Source organism: Odocoileus virginianus, chromosome 14, assembly GCF_023699985.2.
Source record: "Odocoileus virginianus isolate 20LAN1187 ecotype Illinois chromosome 14, Ovbor_1.2, whole genome shotgun sequence".
NCBI lineage: Eukaryota > Metazoa > Chordata > Mammalia > Artiodactyla > Cervidae > Odocoileus > Odocoileus virginianus.
Genome location: NC_069687.1, coordinates 58,820,399 through 58,837,288, shown reverse-complemented (window position 1 = coordinate 58,837,288; position 16,890 = coordinate 58,820,399). Strand labels below are relative to the sequence as shown.

Below are 16,890 nucleotides of genomic sequence, written 5' to 3'. Positions count from 1 at the left end.
TTGCTTAAAATGTTGGATGATGGGAGATGAAGAGAAAGCAGTGTAACATTCACAGTTGTGACGCTGTGCTTGGCTTAGCTCTCTCAGGACAAGTGTCAGGCAGAAGACACTTTCTGAGCCTCGCTGTTGCCATGCATATCATTCCCTGAGAACACAAGCATATTCTTTTCTGGTGTGATACTTTTGTGCTTCACTAGCATCTTTGCATAAGCAAATGAGCAAGGTTTTCCTGTGAGTATCCCTTTCACGTCTGTGTAAACCACATTGTGCAGTCTCCCCCCACGCCCACCCCCTCAGAAAACAGGGGGAATGCTAAATATTCTTACCCTGAACCGGACGCTTATGGGGTAGGATCCTAGTGAAATGTCACCACCACCTTCCCATGTATTATATAACCTGGGCCCATCACCATCATTACAGACCAACAGACTAGATACTTCAAGTGACTTAAAAGTCTCCCAGAAATACTGATTATTCCATATACACGTGAATCTGGTGATGTTATTCATATGAATAATAACACAGAGTAGCGTTCCCTTTTAGTATGAAGTCATTCCCTTGGGCTCTCTGTTTCTTCTCTTGCTGGGAGCCTTGGAAAACTGACCCCACACTCTTTTAGACTCTTTTATCCCATAGATGAGTCTTTGCAACCTTCCCAAGAGTGCAATATCAATACAACTTTCTGACTGTGCACACACCTTGAAGCGTGCAGGTACATCTGCTCTCACATGTGTCAAGTACTGAAAACATTTTCTCTCTTCTGCTCAGGGAGGCTCAAACAGCTCTGGGGTGAGATCTGGTAGCCTGGGATTGGGAAGTGAAGATACCTTGTTCTGTGGAAAGTGAAAGAGGAATTGAAGCAGAGAGCCAACGCTCTTCCTTTGGTCCCGGAGCCTCCACTTTCTCCTCTCCCCCTGAGCTCTGCCATCACCAGCAGCCAAGTCCTTGTTGCCTGATACACTTTTAGAAGTGTGGCTTTAAATGTTTCACTGTGGTTAGAAGAAGACATGTCAAAATTAAAAGCCCCTCACATTCTTTAGGATCTAGCTTTTTGGGTTTTTTTAGACAACATGTAGTAAAATTAAGGGACTTCTGGAGTGTGCAGTTTTAATGCATGTTTGAACTCATGTAACTGCCACCACTTACAATCAGGAGACAAACAGTCCATCACCCCTAACACTCCCACTCTGTCCCTCTGTAGTCAAACTCTACCTAACTCCAGCCCCTTGTAACCACTAATCTGTTGTGCCTTTTCCAGAAACTCACATAAGATCAGATGGTATGGAAGCTTCTGAAACTGTCTCCTTTCCATCAGCATCATGCCTTGGAGATACATTGATGATGTTGCATTTACCAAGAGCTTATTCCTTTTTATCGCTGAGTAGGGCTCCATTGTCCTAGTATATGTTTAATTTAGCATTTTTCAGGATAGTTCAGGCCCCGTGAGTCCCTAGAAAAAATGGCATTTGGGTAACCAAGTGAAGAAATAGCTAAAGTTTGCTCTTTGAGTTCTGTGACTTCTTGTTCTAACTCCATAACTATGGTTACTTGTCATGACCATGATGGGGGCTGGCATCTTCTGGAGATGAAAAGGGACAGGAAGTTTTCACTCAGAGACCAAGTCCCTCAGGCTTTCAAAAGCCTCCTCTACTCAGCATTAGCATATTTCATCTGCATGTTGCCTGGTGTATTTCACTGGCACTGACTAAATGCAGCCCACTGGAGAAGGGAATGGCAGACCACTTCCGTGTTCTTGCCTTGAGAATCCCATGAACAGTGTGAAAAGGCAAAAAGACGTGACACTGATAAGTGAACTCCCCAGGTCAGTAGGGGCCCAATATACTACTGGAGAAGAGTGGAGAAATAGCTCCAGAAAGAATGAAGATGCTGAGCCAAAGCAAAAACAAATGCCCGGTTGAGTATGTGACTGGAGATGGAATAAAGTCTGATGCTGTAAAGAACAACATTGCATAGGAACCTGGAATGTTAGGGTCATGAATCAGGGTAAATTAGAAGTGGTCAAACAGGAGATGACAAGAATGATCATCAACATTTTAGGAATCCGTGAACTAAAATGGACCAGAATGAGCACATTTAATTCAGATGACCATTACATCTACTACTATGAGCAAGAATCCCTTAGAAGAAATGGAGTAGCCCTCATGGTCAACAAAAGAGTCCGAAATGCGGTGCTTGTGTGCAATCTCAAAAGTGACAGAATGATCTCTGTTCTTTTCCAAGGCAAACCATTCAGTATCACAGTAATCCAAGCCTATGCCCCAACCACCAATGTTGAAGAAGCTGAAGTTGAACAGTTCTTTGAAGACCTACAAGACCTTCTAGAACTAACACCAAAAAAAGATGTCCTTTTCATCACAGGGGAATGCAAAAATGGGAAGTCAAGAGATACCTGGAGTAACAGGCATGTTTGGCCTTGGAATACAGAATGAAGCAGAGCAAAGGCTAACAGAGTTTTGCCAAGAGAACACACTGGTCATAGCAAACACCCTCTTCCAACAACAAAAGAGATTACTCTACACATGGACATCACCAGATAGTCAATACCAAAATCAGATTGATTATATTCTTTGCAGCAGAAGATGGAGAAGCTCTATACAGTCAGCAAAAACAAGACCAGGAGCTGACAGTGGCTCAGATCATGAACTCCTTATTGCAAAACTCAGACTTAAATTGAAGAAAGTAGGGAAAACCACTGGGCCATTCAGATATGACCTAAATCAAATCCCTTATGATTATACAGTGGAAGTGACAAATAGATTCAAGGGATTAGATCTGATAGAGTGCCTGAAGAACTATGGATGGAGGTTTGTAACATTGTACAGGAGGCAGTGATCAAAACCATCCCCAAGAAGAAGAAATGAAAAATGGCAAAATGGTTATCTGAGAAGGTCTTACAAATAGCTGAGAAAAGAGAAGTGAAACACAAAGGAGAAAAGAAAAGATATAACCATCTGAATGTAGAGTTCCAAAGAAAAGCAACGAGGGACAAGAAAACCTTCCTCAGTGATCAATGCAAAGAAATAGAGGAAAACAATAGAATGGGAAAGACTAGAAACCTCTTCAAGAAAATCAGAGATGCCAAGGGAACATTTCATGCAAAGATGGGCACAATAAAGGACAGAAATGGTATGGACCTAACAGAAGCAGAAGATATTAAGAAGAGGTGGCAAGAATACACAGAAGAGCTAGACAAAAAAGATCTCCATGACCCAGATACCCATGATGATGTGATCACTCACCTAGAGCCAGACATCCTGGAATGTGAAGTCAAGTGGGCCTTAGGAAGCAACACTACAAACAAAGCTAGTGGAGGTGATGGAATTCCAGTTGAGCTATTTCAAATCCTCAAAGATGATGCTGTTAAAATGTTGCACTCAATATGCCAGCAAATTTTGAAAACTCAGCAGTGGCCACAGGACTGGAAAGGGTCAGTTTTTATTCCAATCCCAGAGAAAGGCAATGCCAAAGAATATTCGGACTACCGCACAATTGCACACATCTCACACGCTAGCAAAGTAATGCTCAAAATTCTCCAAGCCAGGCTTCAACAGTATGTGAGCCGAGAACTTCTAGATGTTCAAGGTGGATTTCAAAAAGGCAGAGGAACCAGAGATCAAATTGCTAACATCCACCGGATTGTAGAAAAAGCAATAGAATTCTAGAAAAACATCTACTTCTGCTTTATTGACTACACTAAAGCATTTGACTGTGTGGATCACAGCAAACTGTGGAAAATTCTTAAAGACATAGAAATACCAGACCACCTAACCTGCCTCCTGAGAAATCTGAATGCAGGTCAAGAAGCAACAGTTAGAACCAGACATGGAACGATGGACTGGTTCAAAATTGGGAAAGGAGTACGTCAAGGCTGTATATTGTCACCCTGATTATTTAACTTACACGCGCATCAAGTGAAACACCAGACTGGATGAAGCACAAGCTGGAATCAAGATTGCTGGGAGAAATATCAATAACCTCAGATATGCAGATGAAACCACCCTTATGGCAGAAAGTGACGAGGAACTAAAGAACCTCTTGATGAAAGTGAAAGAGGAGAGTGAAAAAATTGGCTTAAAGCTCAATATTCAAAGAATGAAGATCATGACATCTGGTCCCATCACTTCATGGAAAATAGATGGAGAAACACTGGAAACAGTGACAGACTTTATTTTGGGGGGCTCCAAAATCACTACAGATGGTGATTGCAGCCATGAGATTAGAAAACACTTGCTCCTTGGGAGAAAAGCTATGACAAACCTAGACAGCATATTAAAAAGCAGAGGCATTACTTTGCTGACAAAGGTCCGTCTAGTCTACCTATGATTTTTCCAGTAGTCATGTATGGAGTTGGACTATAAAGAAAGTTGAGTGCCAAAGAACTGATGCTTCTGAACTGTGGTATTGGAGAAGACCCTGGAGAGTCCCTTTGACTGCAAGGAGATCAAACCAATCAGTCCTAAAGGAAATCAGTCCTGAATATTCATCAGAAGGACTGATTCTGAAGCTGAAACTCCAGTACTTTGACCACTTGATGTGAAGAACTGACTCATTTGAAAAGACCCTGATGCTGGGAAAGATTGAAGGCAGGAGGAGAAGGGGACAACAGAGGATGAGATGGTCAGATCGCATCACCGACTTGATGGGCATGAGTTTGAGCCAGCTCTGGGACTTGGTGATGGACAGGGAAGACTGGCGTGCTGCAGTCCATGGGGGTCACAAAAGAGTCGGACACGACTAAGCAACTGAGCTGAACTATTGCCCTCAGGGGACATCTAGTGACGTCTGGAGACAGTTTTAGTTGTCACACTGGGGCATGTAGCATGAAAAAGTCAGGGATGCTGTTAAAATCCTATAATGTACAGGACAGCCCCTATAGCCGAGAATTATCTGGTCTAACACGTCACTAATGCCAAGGTTGAGAAAGCTGAATGTACTGTATCCCAGATGTTCCTTTGGAAAACTCATTTAGTGTGTTTTGGGTTTGACTGAAAATATTAGCAGAAATGGGGTAGCCTTTTTGAGAAGAATCATTCTTTTCCTCCAAACTTTAAATAACAACCAAGGAATCAGGGTCAGAAAGATGAAGAGAGTGATTATTCAGATTCACAAAGAATTGTTCAAACCCCCTTCAAACAACTCTCACATATCATACAACCTGTTGCAACCCATGGTCATTTGCCTGCCTCTGGACCAGTGCATATTCTACCCTGCCTGAACTTTCCTTCATCCTTCTCTTCATTTGGAGAACTAATCCTTAGGGATCATCATATTTTTAAAAATTGAAGTAGAGTTGACTTATAATACTGTATTAGTTTCAGGTGTACAGCCTACAAATTCAATATTTTTACAGATTATACTCCATTAAAAGTTATTACAAGGTAATGGCTATAATTCCTGTGCTATACAGGTATCTTTGCTTCTTATCTATTTTACGCATCATAACTTGTACCTCTTAGTCCCATACCCATATCTTGCCCCTGCCCCATTCCCTCTCCCCTCCCCTCTGATACCCTCTAGTTTGTTTTCTACATCTGTGCATCTGTTTCCATGTTGCCCATACACCATTTCTATTATTTTTCAGATTCTACATATAAGTGATGTCATACAGTATTTGTCTTTGTCTGACATTTCACTAAGCATAATATTTTCCAGGTCCATCCACATTGCTGCAAATGGCAGAATTGCATTCTTTTCTATGGATGGGTAATTTTCCACTGTGTGTATATACCACATCTTATTTATCTATTCATCTGTTAATGGGCACTTGGGTTGCTTCCATGTCTTGGCTATTAAAATAGTGCTGCTATGAATATTGGAGTGCATGAATCTTTTCAAGTTAATGTTTTCATTTTTTTCCCTGGATTTATATCCAGAACTGGGATTGCTGGAAGGAAATATCATCATCCTTGGATGCTTTGGTCAGGCATCTCCCTTGGCTCTGTGACACCTGGCACTCATCCGTCATGTGATCTTCTTCATAGAGCCTTGAATTTGTTGGTTTTTCATCATTGTGGGATGCTCTGCATAGAAACCAAGTTGATGCTCAATAATTGTTGAATTAAGAAAAGCATTTTCTAGATACATTTGGATACTCATTCATCCATATGTTCAATCATTTGATAAATATTTACCACATATCTACTAAGGGGCAGGCCCTATTTTGAGCTCTGGGGATACAGGTGTAAGCAAAAGAAAAAGGGCCTGTCTTCTTGGGGCTTACATTCCAGAGCAGGATTGACAAGCTCTTTCTGTAAAGGGCAAAGTAATGCATATTTTTCAGTTTGCTGGCCATCAGTTTCTATTGCAACCACTCACCTCCACAGTTGTGGGGCAAGAGCAGCCAGAGACAATATTTTTGCATGAGCAACAGTGACTGTATCCCAATAAAACTTTATTTACAAAAGTAGACAGGAAGTGTGATTCAGCCCTCAGGCTAGTTTGTCAACCTCTGTTCTAGAGAGAAACCAGATAATAAACAAATAAATATAGAATTGAAGTAGTGAGTGCTTTTCTTTAAAAAAACAGGCAAGATAAGGGACAGAAAAGAGGTGAGGTGGAATTTCAACAAGGTGGTCAAGGAAGGCCTTCCCAAGGAGATGACATGTGATCAGACAGCTGAATGCCGTGAAGGAGCAAACCAGAGGGGACAGCCAGTGCAAAGGCCCTGAGGCAGGACCAGGCCCAGGGTCTTCTGAGAATGGGAAGAAGGCACATGTGGAAGAATAATGCAAGTTGGGGAAGAGTGTGAGGGCTGAGATTGGAGAGGTCTTGGCACCAGGTTATGTTATCATGTGGACTTGAAGTTGATTCTCAGTGCAATTCTCAGTTGATTCTCAAAGTTCTCAAAGAACTTTGAGAAAGAAACATTTTATGAGTTTTTACCATCAAGTAGAAGGGGTCAGGGTGGCTCTTCACAGTGCCCACTTGTCTACACAGTGGATCTGGGTGAATTAGGAAAAGGTGCTTCCTCGGATTTTCACTGACACTCAGCCCGTCTGCCAAACATCCTTGGTTGAGAAACAGCTCACACGGTTGTACATCATGGTCCTCGTTCTTTTTTTTATTTTTTTTTAATTTTTTTAAAATTTTTTATTTTTTTTTTATGGTCCTTGTTCTTAAGTGCTGCTGGGGTTACTTGAGAAACTCCAATCAGATGATATTCGTGAGACTTTGTAGCACTTTGATATATTTGCTGTGCAAATCACTGTCATTGAGGCATTGGCTTCTGGGACCCAACTGGGCAAAGGGAGTGTGCCCACTCTGAGGGGTGCCCCTTGGCCCTTGAAAGGAGTTTCAGCCAATTCATGAGACCTTTCACCCCTGGGACAAGCACTTCCCCTTCTTCCTCATTTTGAGGTAGTGCAGAGCAGTATAGATGAGGAAAACAGGGCAGAAAGTCCTTAGCAGAGGTACCTTTCTAAGTTATGGAAACTCGTGTAAAAGGAACCTTGTGGCGATAATGATGGTTTTCATTTCCTATTCTTTGTTTAACTACAGGTTGCCAGTAAAGCCCTGTCACACATTTGCATGCAGGTGAAATTTCTCAAAATCTGGGCCACAATAGCCCAGCAACAGTGGGGAGTGTGGAACAAGGACTTGAGCCTCACTGCTGTGCTGGTGTTGGCAGCAGGAGAATTTCCTTAGCAACTTGATGTGATTCTACTGGATCTGACTGGAACCAGTTCAGGCATGGGCTGACTACTCATTAGTTGGCCTTCCTTTTTACTTATTATTTCGGATAGGGAGTCTGATAGACAAGGAGAAAAAATGAAAGGCTTTTTCATCATCATCATCTTCCCTAACTTGCATCATCATACATCAGGGGCTTCCAAAATAACCCTAGACAAACTCATCATGGACCAGCATCTTTTACTTTTCTATGTGCTGTTGGAGGTTTTGACACCAGGGATGAAAATGTGCTTTCCAAACAGTGTGGACTTTACCGAAAAGCGTTGTCAACTGAGTCATCATGAGCTTCGTGGTTCATTCTTTTCCCACTGTTGTCTTCATTAAGTGTACGATTTTCCCTAATTAACCATGCACACAGTCTTTGACTACTTACCCAGGGGTTTGATTGAGCATCTTCTATTCATTTATCAATTTCTAAGAATGAAAAAATCGGATGAATTTAAAAATAGATATTCTTCTACTAGCTGCTATGGATAAAGGTAATTTGTTTGCCTCCACTTAAAGCAATAAGGCTAAAGGTGATGGGATATTATGAATTTTGTGGTAATGAGCATCTTCCCAACTGTAGCAGTGATTGACAGATGAATTCCTAAAGTTGAACTTTAAACTTAGATCTGAAGTTCATCAGTATGAGGAGGTACCTGAATAGCGTGTCTGGAAATGTTGAACTTGGCAAACACATTTTTTTATTTTTAACCTATGCTCTCTCTGTCTTCCAGGCAAAATGGAGCTTGCTAAATATTCTCTATTGAACAGAGTGGTAAGGTTGAAATTTATTTTGGGTTGCAGTGAAAGACAGTTTTAGTTCGTTCATCTTGCCTATGCCCTATCTTGAGGGCCTTAACTCAGCTCGAAGGCTACATGAGACCCAGGGCTCAGGAGACGTATTTGGGGAGCAAACGGGCAGCTCTAAATGGCATTGTTCTCTTTCTACAGAATACAGCCCAAGGGTGGCTGGTGAGGAAAATCGGTTTTTAGCTTGTTACTTGCTTTTCTCAACTTGGCCTATTTGGATCTTCTCCCTTGAAATACTAGTTTCTGCTAAAGAGAAAACAGGAGTGAAAGCGAACATCTAGTTTCTCCTAAATTCCAGTAAAGCAGCCTCCACTCTGAGTCAGTGAGTGAGAGAGTGAGGACACAGGAAGCCAAACTCCGTCAGCAAACAGCCCCAAAAAGGGACCTAAAATATCTTTTTTTCAAAGGAGAAGCATTAACAAAATGATGGGGAACACACAAAATAGAAGAACAGAGAGAGAAAAAAGAGGAAGCAGAATTCAGGAGGAAAAAAAATCATAACATTGGTTTATTGAAAACTGAACAGAAGGCAAAATTGCACCCAGCCTCCTCCAAGCCCAGCTTGTTTGTCAAAACTAACTCAAAGACGGGGGTCCGCATTACCTGTTTGTCTCAGAATCTTCAAAATGGACTCAGGAGATGTACTATTTGGAGGTAGCAATGGTGTACTAGTTACTTACCTTTGTTTCCCCTCTGTATCTATACAGTTGCTTTGCACATAAGATCTCAGCAGAATGAAAGAACTGATAATATGTTATGCCTACTCATGCCAAGTGAAATGTGGGATTCAGATGGTCCAAGGGACAAAAAAGATGTTAAAACCCAACCCAAGTGGTCCATGTGAATATATATTTGGGCCTGACCCATGGTCCACTGAGGTCAGCATTTTGACTCTGGGGAGTAACAAAGGCTGTGAACTGCCAGGTGTATAGGAGTCCAGAATTGCTGTCCACGCCAACTGTTCACTGGTAAACTCAGCTCTCAATGTTGTCAGCACACGTCCTGCATGAGTAAGCATCACGCTGCTGACTGTTTCCTTGCAGTGCAGGGCCTTGTCATGGAGCGTCCCCTCCACGGGTCCCGTGCAGGACGGCATCGGCTTCACACGGCCCTCTCTCTACCCCCAGCCTCCGAGTGGGATACGCGTCTGCAGACGCTGCGTGTAGAGAGACTTAGCTCGGCTGGTCCACTCCACACTTCTCAAGGAGTTTGACCAAATGGCTATCAACCAGGTTTGGGGGATTTTTTTCATTTTATAGGTGAGATAAATCATGGAAAATATGTGGGGAATAGCATCTATTATAGGGTTTCCCCCTAGGCCTTTTTTTTCCCCCTGCACCTCTATCCCTGAGCTACTGTGCCTAAGCCATACTGACTCGGGAGGCCACATTTAGAGTGATGAGCAGCCAGTTTCTTTCACTCTCATCAGTTGTTGTCAAATATCCAGTTGCACAGAATCTCTTCCAGGTGCTTTTGGTGGCTCCCAAGAGTTACCTATTGAATACACTTGAGTGTGGTTCTCCTGTTCTCTCCCTCCTGGGCTCTGGTCTCTACCAGGGCTATCTTTTATCAGAATCCCAACTGCAATCCCATTATAATAGTTAGTACTCTCTGAAGACTCCATGTACTTTTAAAGATTTGTGGTAGTGGAAACTTGATCTTTAAAAATCAAGTTTGATCCTATTTTGATCAAACTTGATCCTATTTCTAGAAATGGGCAGTGATAAATAGCGGAATATTAAAATCCCACTCACTTGGTGGACAAAGTTCCCACATAGGACCTTCCTGATGGTGGCAGGAAGAGGTAGTCAGGTTACTTTCATTTGATTGATTTGAGGAGGGTGGAAAGTCAATAGAAATAATTAAGAGCCTGATTCTTTTTCACTTCACATAACCTTATAGAAATAATTAAGAGCCTGATTCTTTTTCACTTCACATAACCTTATGTGACTTTAGAAAATAAAGGCAAACAGTTCATTGTTTTTCTTAATTTGGGAGAACCTTTTCCAAGTGAGAAAAGGACCATCTTTTTTCCTTCAATAATAAGCATACACGTTTTCTCATGAAACATGTAGCTGATGCAAGACACATACTTGCATTATCCGCAGAGGATCATTGTCACTGTTTTCTCTCTTCTAAAAACATCCTTTCAACACTGGATTATCCCCAGCCTCCCTGTCGTGTGGCAGGATCTTAGTTCTCCCACCAGGGATCAGCTGGTGCCCCCTGCGCTGGGAGAGCTGTCTTACGCTGCACCACCAGGCAAGTCCCAACACTGGATAGTTCTCAATCTGGGGGAAGGCAACATTCTGTGTCTTCTCTAAAGTCGATCTGCAGCTGCCTTTCCTGTCTGACCTGCAATGTGGACCTCTATTCTCCGAATTCCTGAAACGGAAGATGCTGCTAAAAACATTTTAAAATAGTGAGTCTGGGCGCCCTCTGCTGACTACTCTAAGTTCTTCGGCTGTGTACTGGCGATAGAGCAAAGCTTGAAGCGGGCCAGGGATCACCGAGACCAGGGCCAGGGATCACCTGGACACATTAAAGTATGTGTGTGTAAAATGTACATATATACCATGCACATCCATGTGTATATGTGTAAGCACGTGTATTTTACCTTTTCGCTCAGAGGCTCCTAAGCGGTTCTGCTAGAGCAACAACGTAACCCGCTTCAGAGGACGGCCCACATGCGCATGTGCGCACTCACGCACGCGCACGCGAACGCACAGCCAGCCTGTGAGCAGGAGAACCCAGACGGACTTGGAACTTGAGCCCCGGCGCCAGACCCACTGTGTTCGCCTACTCCCTACAGTTCCATCTCTGAGCTTCCGGCTCCTCATCTGTGAAATGGGCTAACAGTCCCACGTGGACTTTACATGCTGGGTAAGTGAGACGCGGCATACAAAGTGCTTTGCGCAGGATCTAACAAACAGTGAGTCTTCTGCGTTGTTTTTCTTTTACGAACTTTAGCATACAAAGCCCTTTTGTTGTTGTGAATTTCCTGTCACTGGAGCAGCAAAGTGTCAAAGAAGCCACTATAAATTGGAAATGACATTTCCTCCGCTCTCTACAGTTTTCCATGGGGGGCGGGTACAAACCCTACAGCCCCCAAGCCTCCTGTGGAGTTGCCTGGTTCTCTCCTGCCTTCTCATCGACCAGCGTTTGTATGGAATTGTCTTTGGCCTTCCCAAGCCTGAGGCCATCGTGCCACCTGCTACAACCAGAACAGACTCCTTAAACCACCTGCTATCAATCCAGTAATTTCCAGCCGTGAAACTGAAGGTCACCTTAATCCTCTTGAACACAAAGGACTACCTAATGCGTCCCCCTGGGGTGGAGGAGGACACACCAGGAGGTTCTGCTGCCTGGTGGCCAGGTGTGTGACTCGCATTCATGAATTCAGATCGAATGGAGCTACAGAGCAGACACCTGGTGGGGGGTTGCGCCTTCCTTCTTTGTGATGTCACTTGTAATTTGATGGAATGGTCTTGCTGCCTGGGATTGAGTGATGTGGTGATGCTGGGCTCTTCTGAGCGAGCCTCTTGCCTGACTTGGGGCAGGGAAAAGTGCATGGGGGAAAATGAGAGATATGTGCATCATTAATCCGGCCATGCATTTGCCCAGGCAGGCCTACAGGTCACACACGGGATTCCCTGATGCCTTTTGGGCCTCATTCAGGGTCCCGGTGCATCCTCCTCTCAGAGCCTAATTAAATGAGGCCTTCATCTTCACCTGTCCTGATTCACCCAGCTTTGGAGGCTTTCAGCTGCAGGGCAGTGATTAGCAGCCAAGCATGGTGGTTTTTTCCCCGAGCCTTCTTGACCCAACCTCACCTTTGATCATGGCGATAATGGTGCCTTTGAGGCCCCTGGAGTCCGCAGCCCTCAGGAAAAAGGTCACCGGAGCAAGGCAGGCAGCTGGGTGGGGTGGGCAGTCAGCAGCCTTTTGATCCTCCTTCATTAGCAACTTGGAAGTTCCACCTGGAGCCCTTGCGCCCAGCCCCTGCTCTGGGTCACTCTGTCTCAGATTAGCTGAGGGCTGGGCAGTAAGCTGAGCGGGGTGGGAAATCCACGCATCAGAGCTGGAAGATAGAGGGGCTCGGCCTGTATGGTAACACTCTGGTCAGCACACCCCTTTCTCCAGCTGTTCCTTCTCTGCGTCTGGGCTCTGAGAGCTGTAAAACTGGGATAGAAAGAGTGGGTTTGTGAGCAAGTTGTGAGATACTTAAAGCATATCGGGCAGGTGGTTCATATTCACTGAACTCTGCCATTAATTAGTTCATTCTTTCAAAAAACGTTAAGGCCTCATTGTATGTACAGTATTATGCTACATAGGTACTTTGGGGTCACACAAGACAATACAGAATACTTCATCCTTCCAGAGATACTAGGTATACTGTAAGGCTCAGTAACAACACAAGGCACTGTACTCTGTGTATCACAGTGAGTGACATAGACAGTCGGTGTTATGAAAGACCAGATTAGGTCCTCCTCTGTGTGTGTGCATGCAGGCACATACACTGCTTACTGTCTATGCCACAGGGTGATATGAGTATCCCTCTGGACTAGTCATTTATGTGATCATGTGATCACGTGGTCATTTGCATTTAGTGTCTGTTCCTCCTGTAGAATGCAAATTCCATGAGAACAGAGGGCATTTTAAATTCCGTTGTTCTTAACAACATGTTAATGAATAAAAAATATTTCAAACAGAAGTATACCAATACCATTCAATTTTTGTTCAGAAGGCATCTTTAAAGTAATGCCATTTAAGCCAGCTTAGTTTGTGATCAGTTTTCTGTGCAATACAGGCAAACCATTTCCTTTTAAAAAATCTTTCTATTTGTACTTTTCTAAACTATTTCCTTTGAGATACACTCACAATGAAATGGTTCACCACACATTTTTATGCATAATGCATATCAGATTTTACTAATCAGAGCTACTGTGATTGTGATATTTTTAAATGACTATTTTATGTACTGATTTTCATTTTGCCAAGTCTGTAGATAGAAGTGTTATGTAAATTTGAATCTTGGGTTAGTTTTTGTTAAGCGCGGGGCTATTGTACCACGTGTTGTTCTAGTTTTGTATGGATATGTATATAATTTGGTGGACTTCCTTGGTGGCTCAGATGGTAAAGAATCTGCCTGCAATGCAGAAGACCACGGTTCGATCCCTGGGTTGGGAAGATCCCCTGGAGAAGGAAGTGGCAACCAACCTCAGTATTCTTGCCTGGAGAATTCCACAGATAGAGGAACCTGGTGGGCTACAGTCCATGGGTCTCAAGAGTAGGACATGACTGAGTGACTAACACTATCACTACTAGTGGTGATTTAAAAACACTAAATAGATACACTTCTCACTGGTCTTAAATCATAATGCCCTGGAGCTCCTGATTCATTGAATCCATTGTAGGGCTTGGGAGGGTCGACATCCAAGTGAGGGTCCTTATGAGTAGAGGCAAGTGGCAGAAGCACAGAACTCAGGGTGCCTCATGGGTTCTGGCGTGACTTCAGCAGTTACCTTCTCCAGAGTCCAGGAACAAAGCCATACTTCCCTGCTCTTCCTTCTTCGCAGCAGAGACCAGAGAGGACCCAGAGATTGCATCTGAAGCCTGAGCTTTTCCCATGCACATGAAGAAACACTAGCTTCCTCCAACACAGTGGTTAAAAGCACAGTCTCTAGACTAGCAACAGCAGCACCTGAGAGTGTATTAGAAATGCATTCTTGGGCCCTACTCCATATCCAGAAATTCTGGAGGTGGGGACTTCCCTGGTGGTCCAGTGGTTAAGAATCTGCCTTCCATTGCAGGGGATGCAGGTTCCATCCCTGGTCAGGGAACTAAGATGCCCCATGCTGTGGCAACTAAGCCTGAGTGAAACAATTAGCCTGCATGCTGCATTGAAGACCCAGTGCAGCCAAAAAAAAAAAAAAAAAATTTATATATATATATATAAAGTTCTGGAGGTGGGGCTCAGCCTTCTGGGTTTGAACAAACCCTTCAGGTGATTCTCATGCTTGCTAAAGTTTGACAGCCATTGCCTTATCCTCAGCTGTCCTCGTGGCTATGAAAAGGGTTAAGAAGAAGATATCCAGAAAGATCAAATATTTATCTAAAACAAAGCTTTAAAATATCCTTCAACCAAGATCAAATCTCCCTTGAATTCCTCTCTTGGGTTCTCAATATAACCAGAAAATGAATAAGAAACTTTTGTTCACTTGCTGAGAAATAGAAAAATCTACAGTTTTGCCACCTTAATTATAGCAGCTAACTCTTTATCTCCCCATTATAATTTCCCAGTAATATTCAATATGAATTAATTGAAATTTATATTAATTTCTTGGGTATCATCAACAAAACTGTTAGCAGAAACGCCTCAGGATTGGTCAGTTTCACTACGAAGTCTGCCCTTCAGTAGGAATTTGATCAGATCAGAAAGAGCAAATGCCTAGACCAAAGGTCCTTAAGTTCATGGCAGGATAAAATGTTCTGCTTTGGGAAAGGGATGTCAGTCTTTACTGTGTGGCAACTGAAGGGCCTTTGATAGTGCCTTGTCCTTTGTAGATGCTCAATATGGATTTGGTAAATTAATGGATGGAGAATCCATGTGGGTCCTATAGCTTGAGAATGCCTTCTGGAAGAGGTGATGCATGACTTGGATAGAAAAGAGTGAATAGAGAAAGAGTGAAGGCATTTTAGGTGGGAAGAGAAAGGGATACATAATGGGCTGAGCAAAAGCTTGGAGCTCGGTCTAAATGAGAGTCTGGGACTAAGTGGATGGCATTGGAGAAAAAGCAGCCTTCACAGGAGGTGACAAAATGTGAATGAGGTAGTGAGTTAAGTGAGCTCTCATCCTCCGATATGTTCCCTATGGGCACACAGTGGAGGATAAGATAAATGTGGCCCCTGAATCTTCCCTGGTAGCTCAGTTGGTAAAGAATCTGCCTGCAGTGCAGGAGACCCAGGTTCAATCTCTGGGTGGGAAGGATCCCCTCGAGAAGGAAATAGCAACCCACTCCAGTATTCTTGCCTGGAGAATCCTATGGACAGAGGAGTCTGGCGGGCTACAGTTCATGGGGTCATGAGAAGGACACAACTTAGCAACTAAAGCACTACCAGGCACACAGTGGGGGATAAGATAAATGTGGCCCCTGAATATGGTAAAAAATGAAAACGGGCAAAACAGGAGTGTGATAAGTGTGTTGATGAGTGAAGTACAAGGACACGTAGGTCACTCCCCTTACCTGGACTGGAGCGGGTAGCTGGATCCAGAACTTCCCAGCTGATGTCTAAGTTATGACCTGAAAGATGAGTGGGAGGGAAGAAGGGGTATGGTGTGGGGTGGGGCTGGATGGGCAAACCCGGGGCCAGGTTCCGAAAGGTGGGCTGCGCCACGTTAGAGTCTGCGCTTCCCCCGGAGGGACATGAAGAGCCCTCAGGAGGTTTAAACAGGCGGGAGGGCAGATCTGTTTTGGAAACCACACTGTGGCTTCAGTAGAGAGATGAGCTGAGAGGCAGAGAAGAGCTGAGATGATGAGAGAAGAGCTGATGATGGTGACTTGACTTAGGGAAGTAGCAATGGGAAAGGACAAGTTTATAAAGCTTGCTAGAAAAAACGATCTGTGGTAGTTTGAAACATGTCCATGAGTCTTTGACCTTACCGCCACTGAAAGGAGGAACGTATGCTCCCCTCCTTGAATCTGGATGGGTCTGGGACTTGAGTGGAGGTGATCAGCTCAGTGACTCTTGAGAGTAGGTCATGAAAAGTTACAGCTTCTGCCTGGTCCTCTAGGGACACTCACTCCCTAGTAGCAGGCACTGTGATGTCAGGGAGCCACGTGTGGACATTCAGGCTCCAGCCCAGATGAGGCATCAACTGCCAGAAACATTAACTGAAGAAGTCTTTGAGGTGACTGCCTGGGCCCCATCAATTCTAATGAAATGATTGGTCTTGTTTTAAGCCATTAAGTTCTGGAGTGTTTTTGACACAGCAGTCACCAGACCACTACCCTGGTATCACCCAGTCAGGGAGATATCTTTTCATCTCCTTCTCATTCTGTACTGTACTGTACTCACCATGATTTTTGGCTTCTGTAGCAACAGACATTTACAGTGAGTGAAAATAATCTACAAAGGCATGTAACAGAGTTGGGGGAGAAGATTTCTGTCCATCAGATATTCTCATTAACAGAATAAGTACATGCTTTAGGCAGATTGGGCTTCCCAGTTGGCACTAAATACTGGAGAGTATGTGGATGCTTTAGGTAAACTATTGATCACAGAGAAACACTATTTTTTATAGAAACCACTGTTTTAAAGAAATGGTCACTATATACTGAGCATACTTTTTTTAAAAAAAAATCTTCAGAGTCCTCAATTATT

General features: G+C 43.5%; 1 long non-coding RNA gene across 2 annotated transcripts; it reads right to left on the bottom strand.

Annotated features, from left to right (window-relative positions):
* Window positions 1–5,784: 5,784 nt before the first annotated feature.
* LOC139038280 (uncharacterized) lies at window positions 5,785–16,384 on the bottom strand. 2 transcript variants are annotated; one of them, XR_011491258.1, is made up of 4 exons: window positions 16,170–16,384; window positions 15,753–15,809; window positions 12,339–12,687; window positions 5,785–6,041 (listed from the first exon to the last, which is right to left on the bottom strand). It is a non-coding gene; the product is annotated as an uncharacterized lncRNA (long non-coding RNA). The 2 variants fall into 2 exon arrangements; XR_011491259.1 differs by lacking the exon at window positions 5,785–6,041 and having other exon boundaries at window positions 8,984–12,687.
* Window positions 16,385–16,890: the final 506 nt, after the last annotated feature.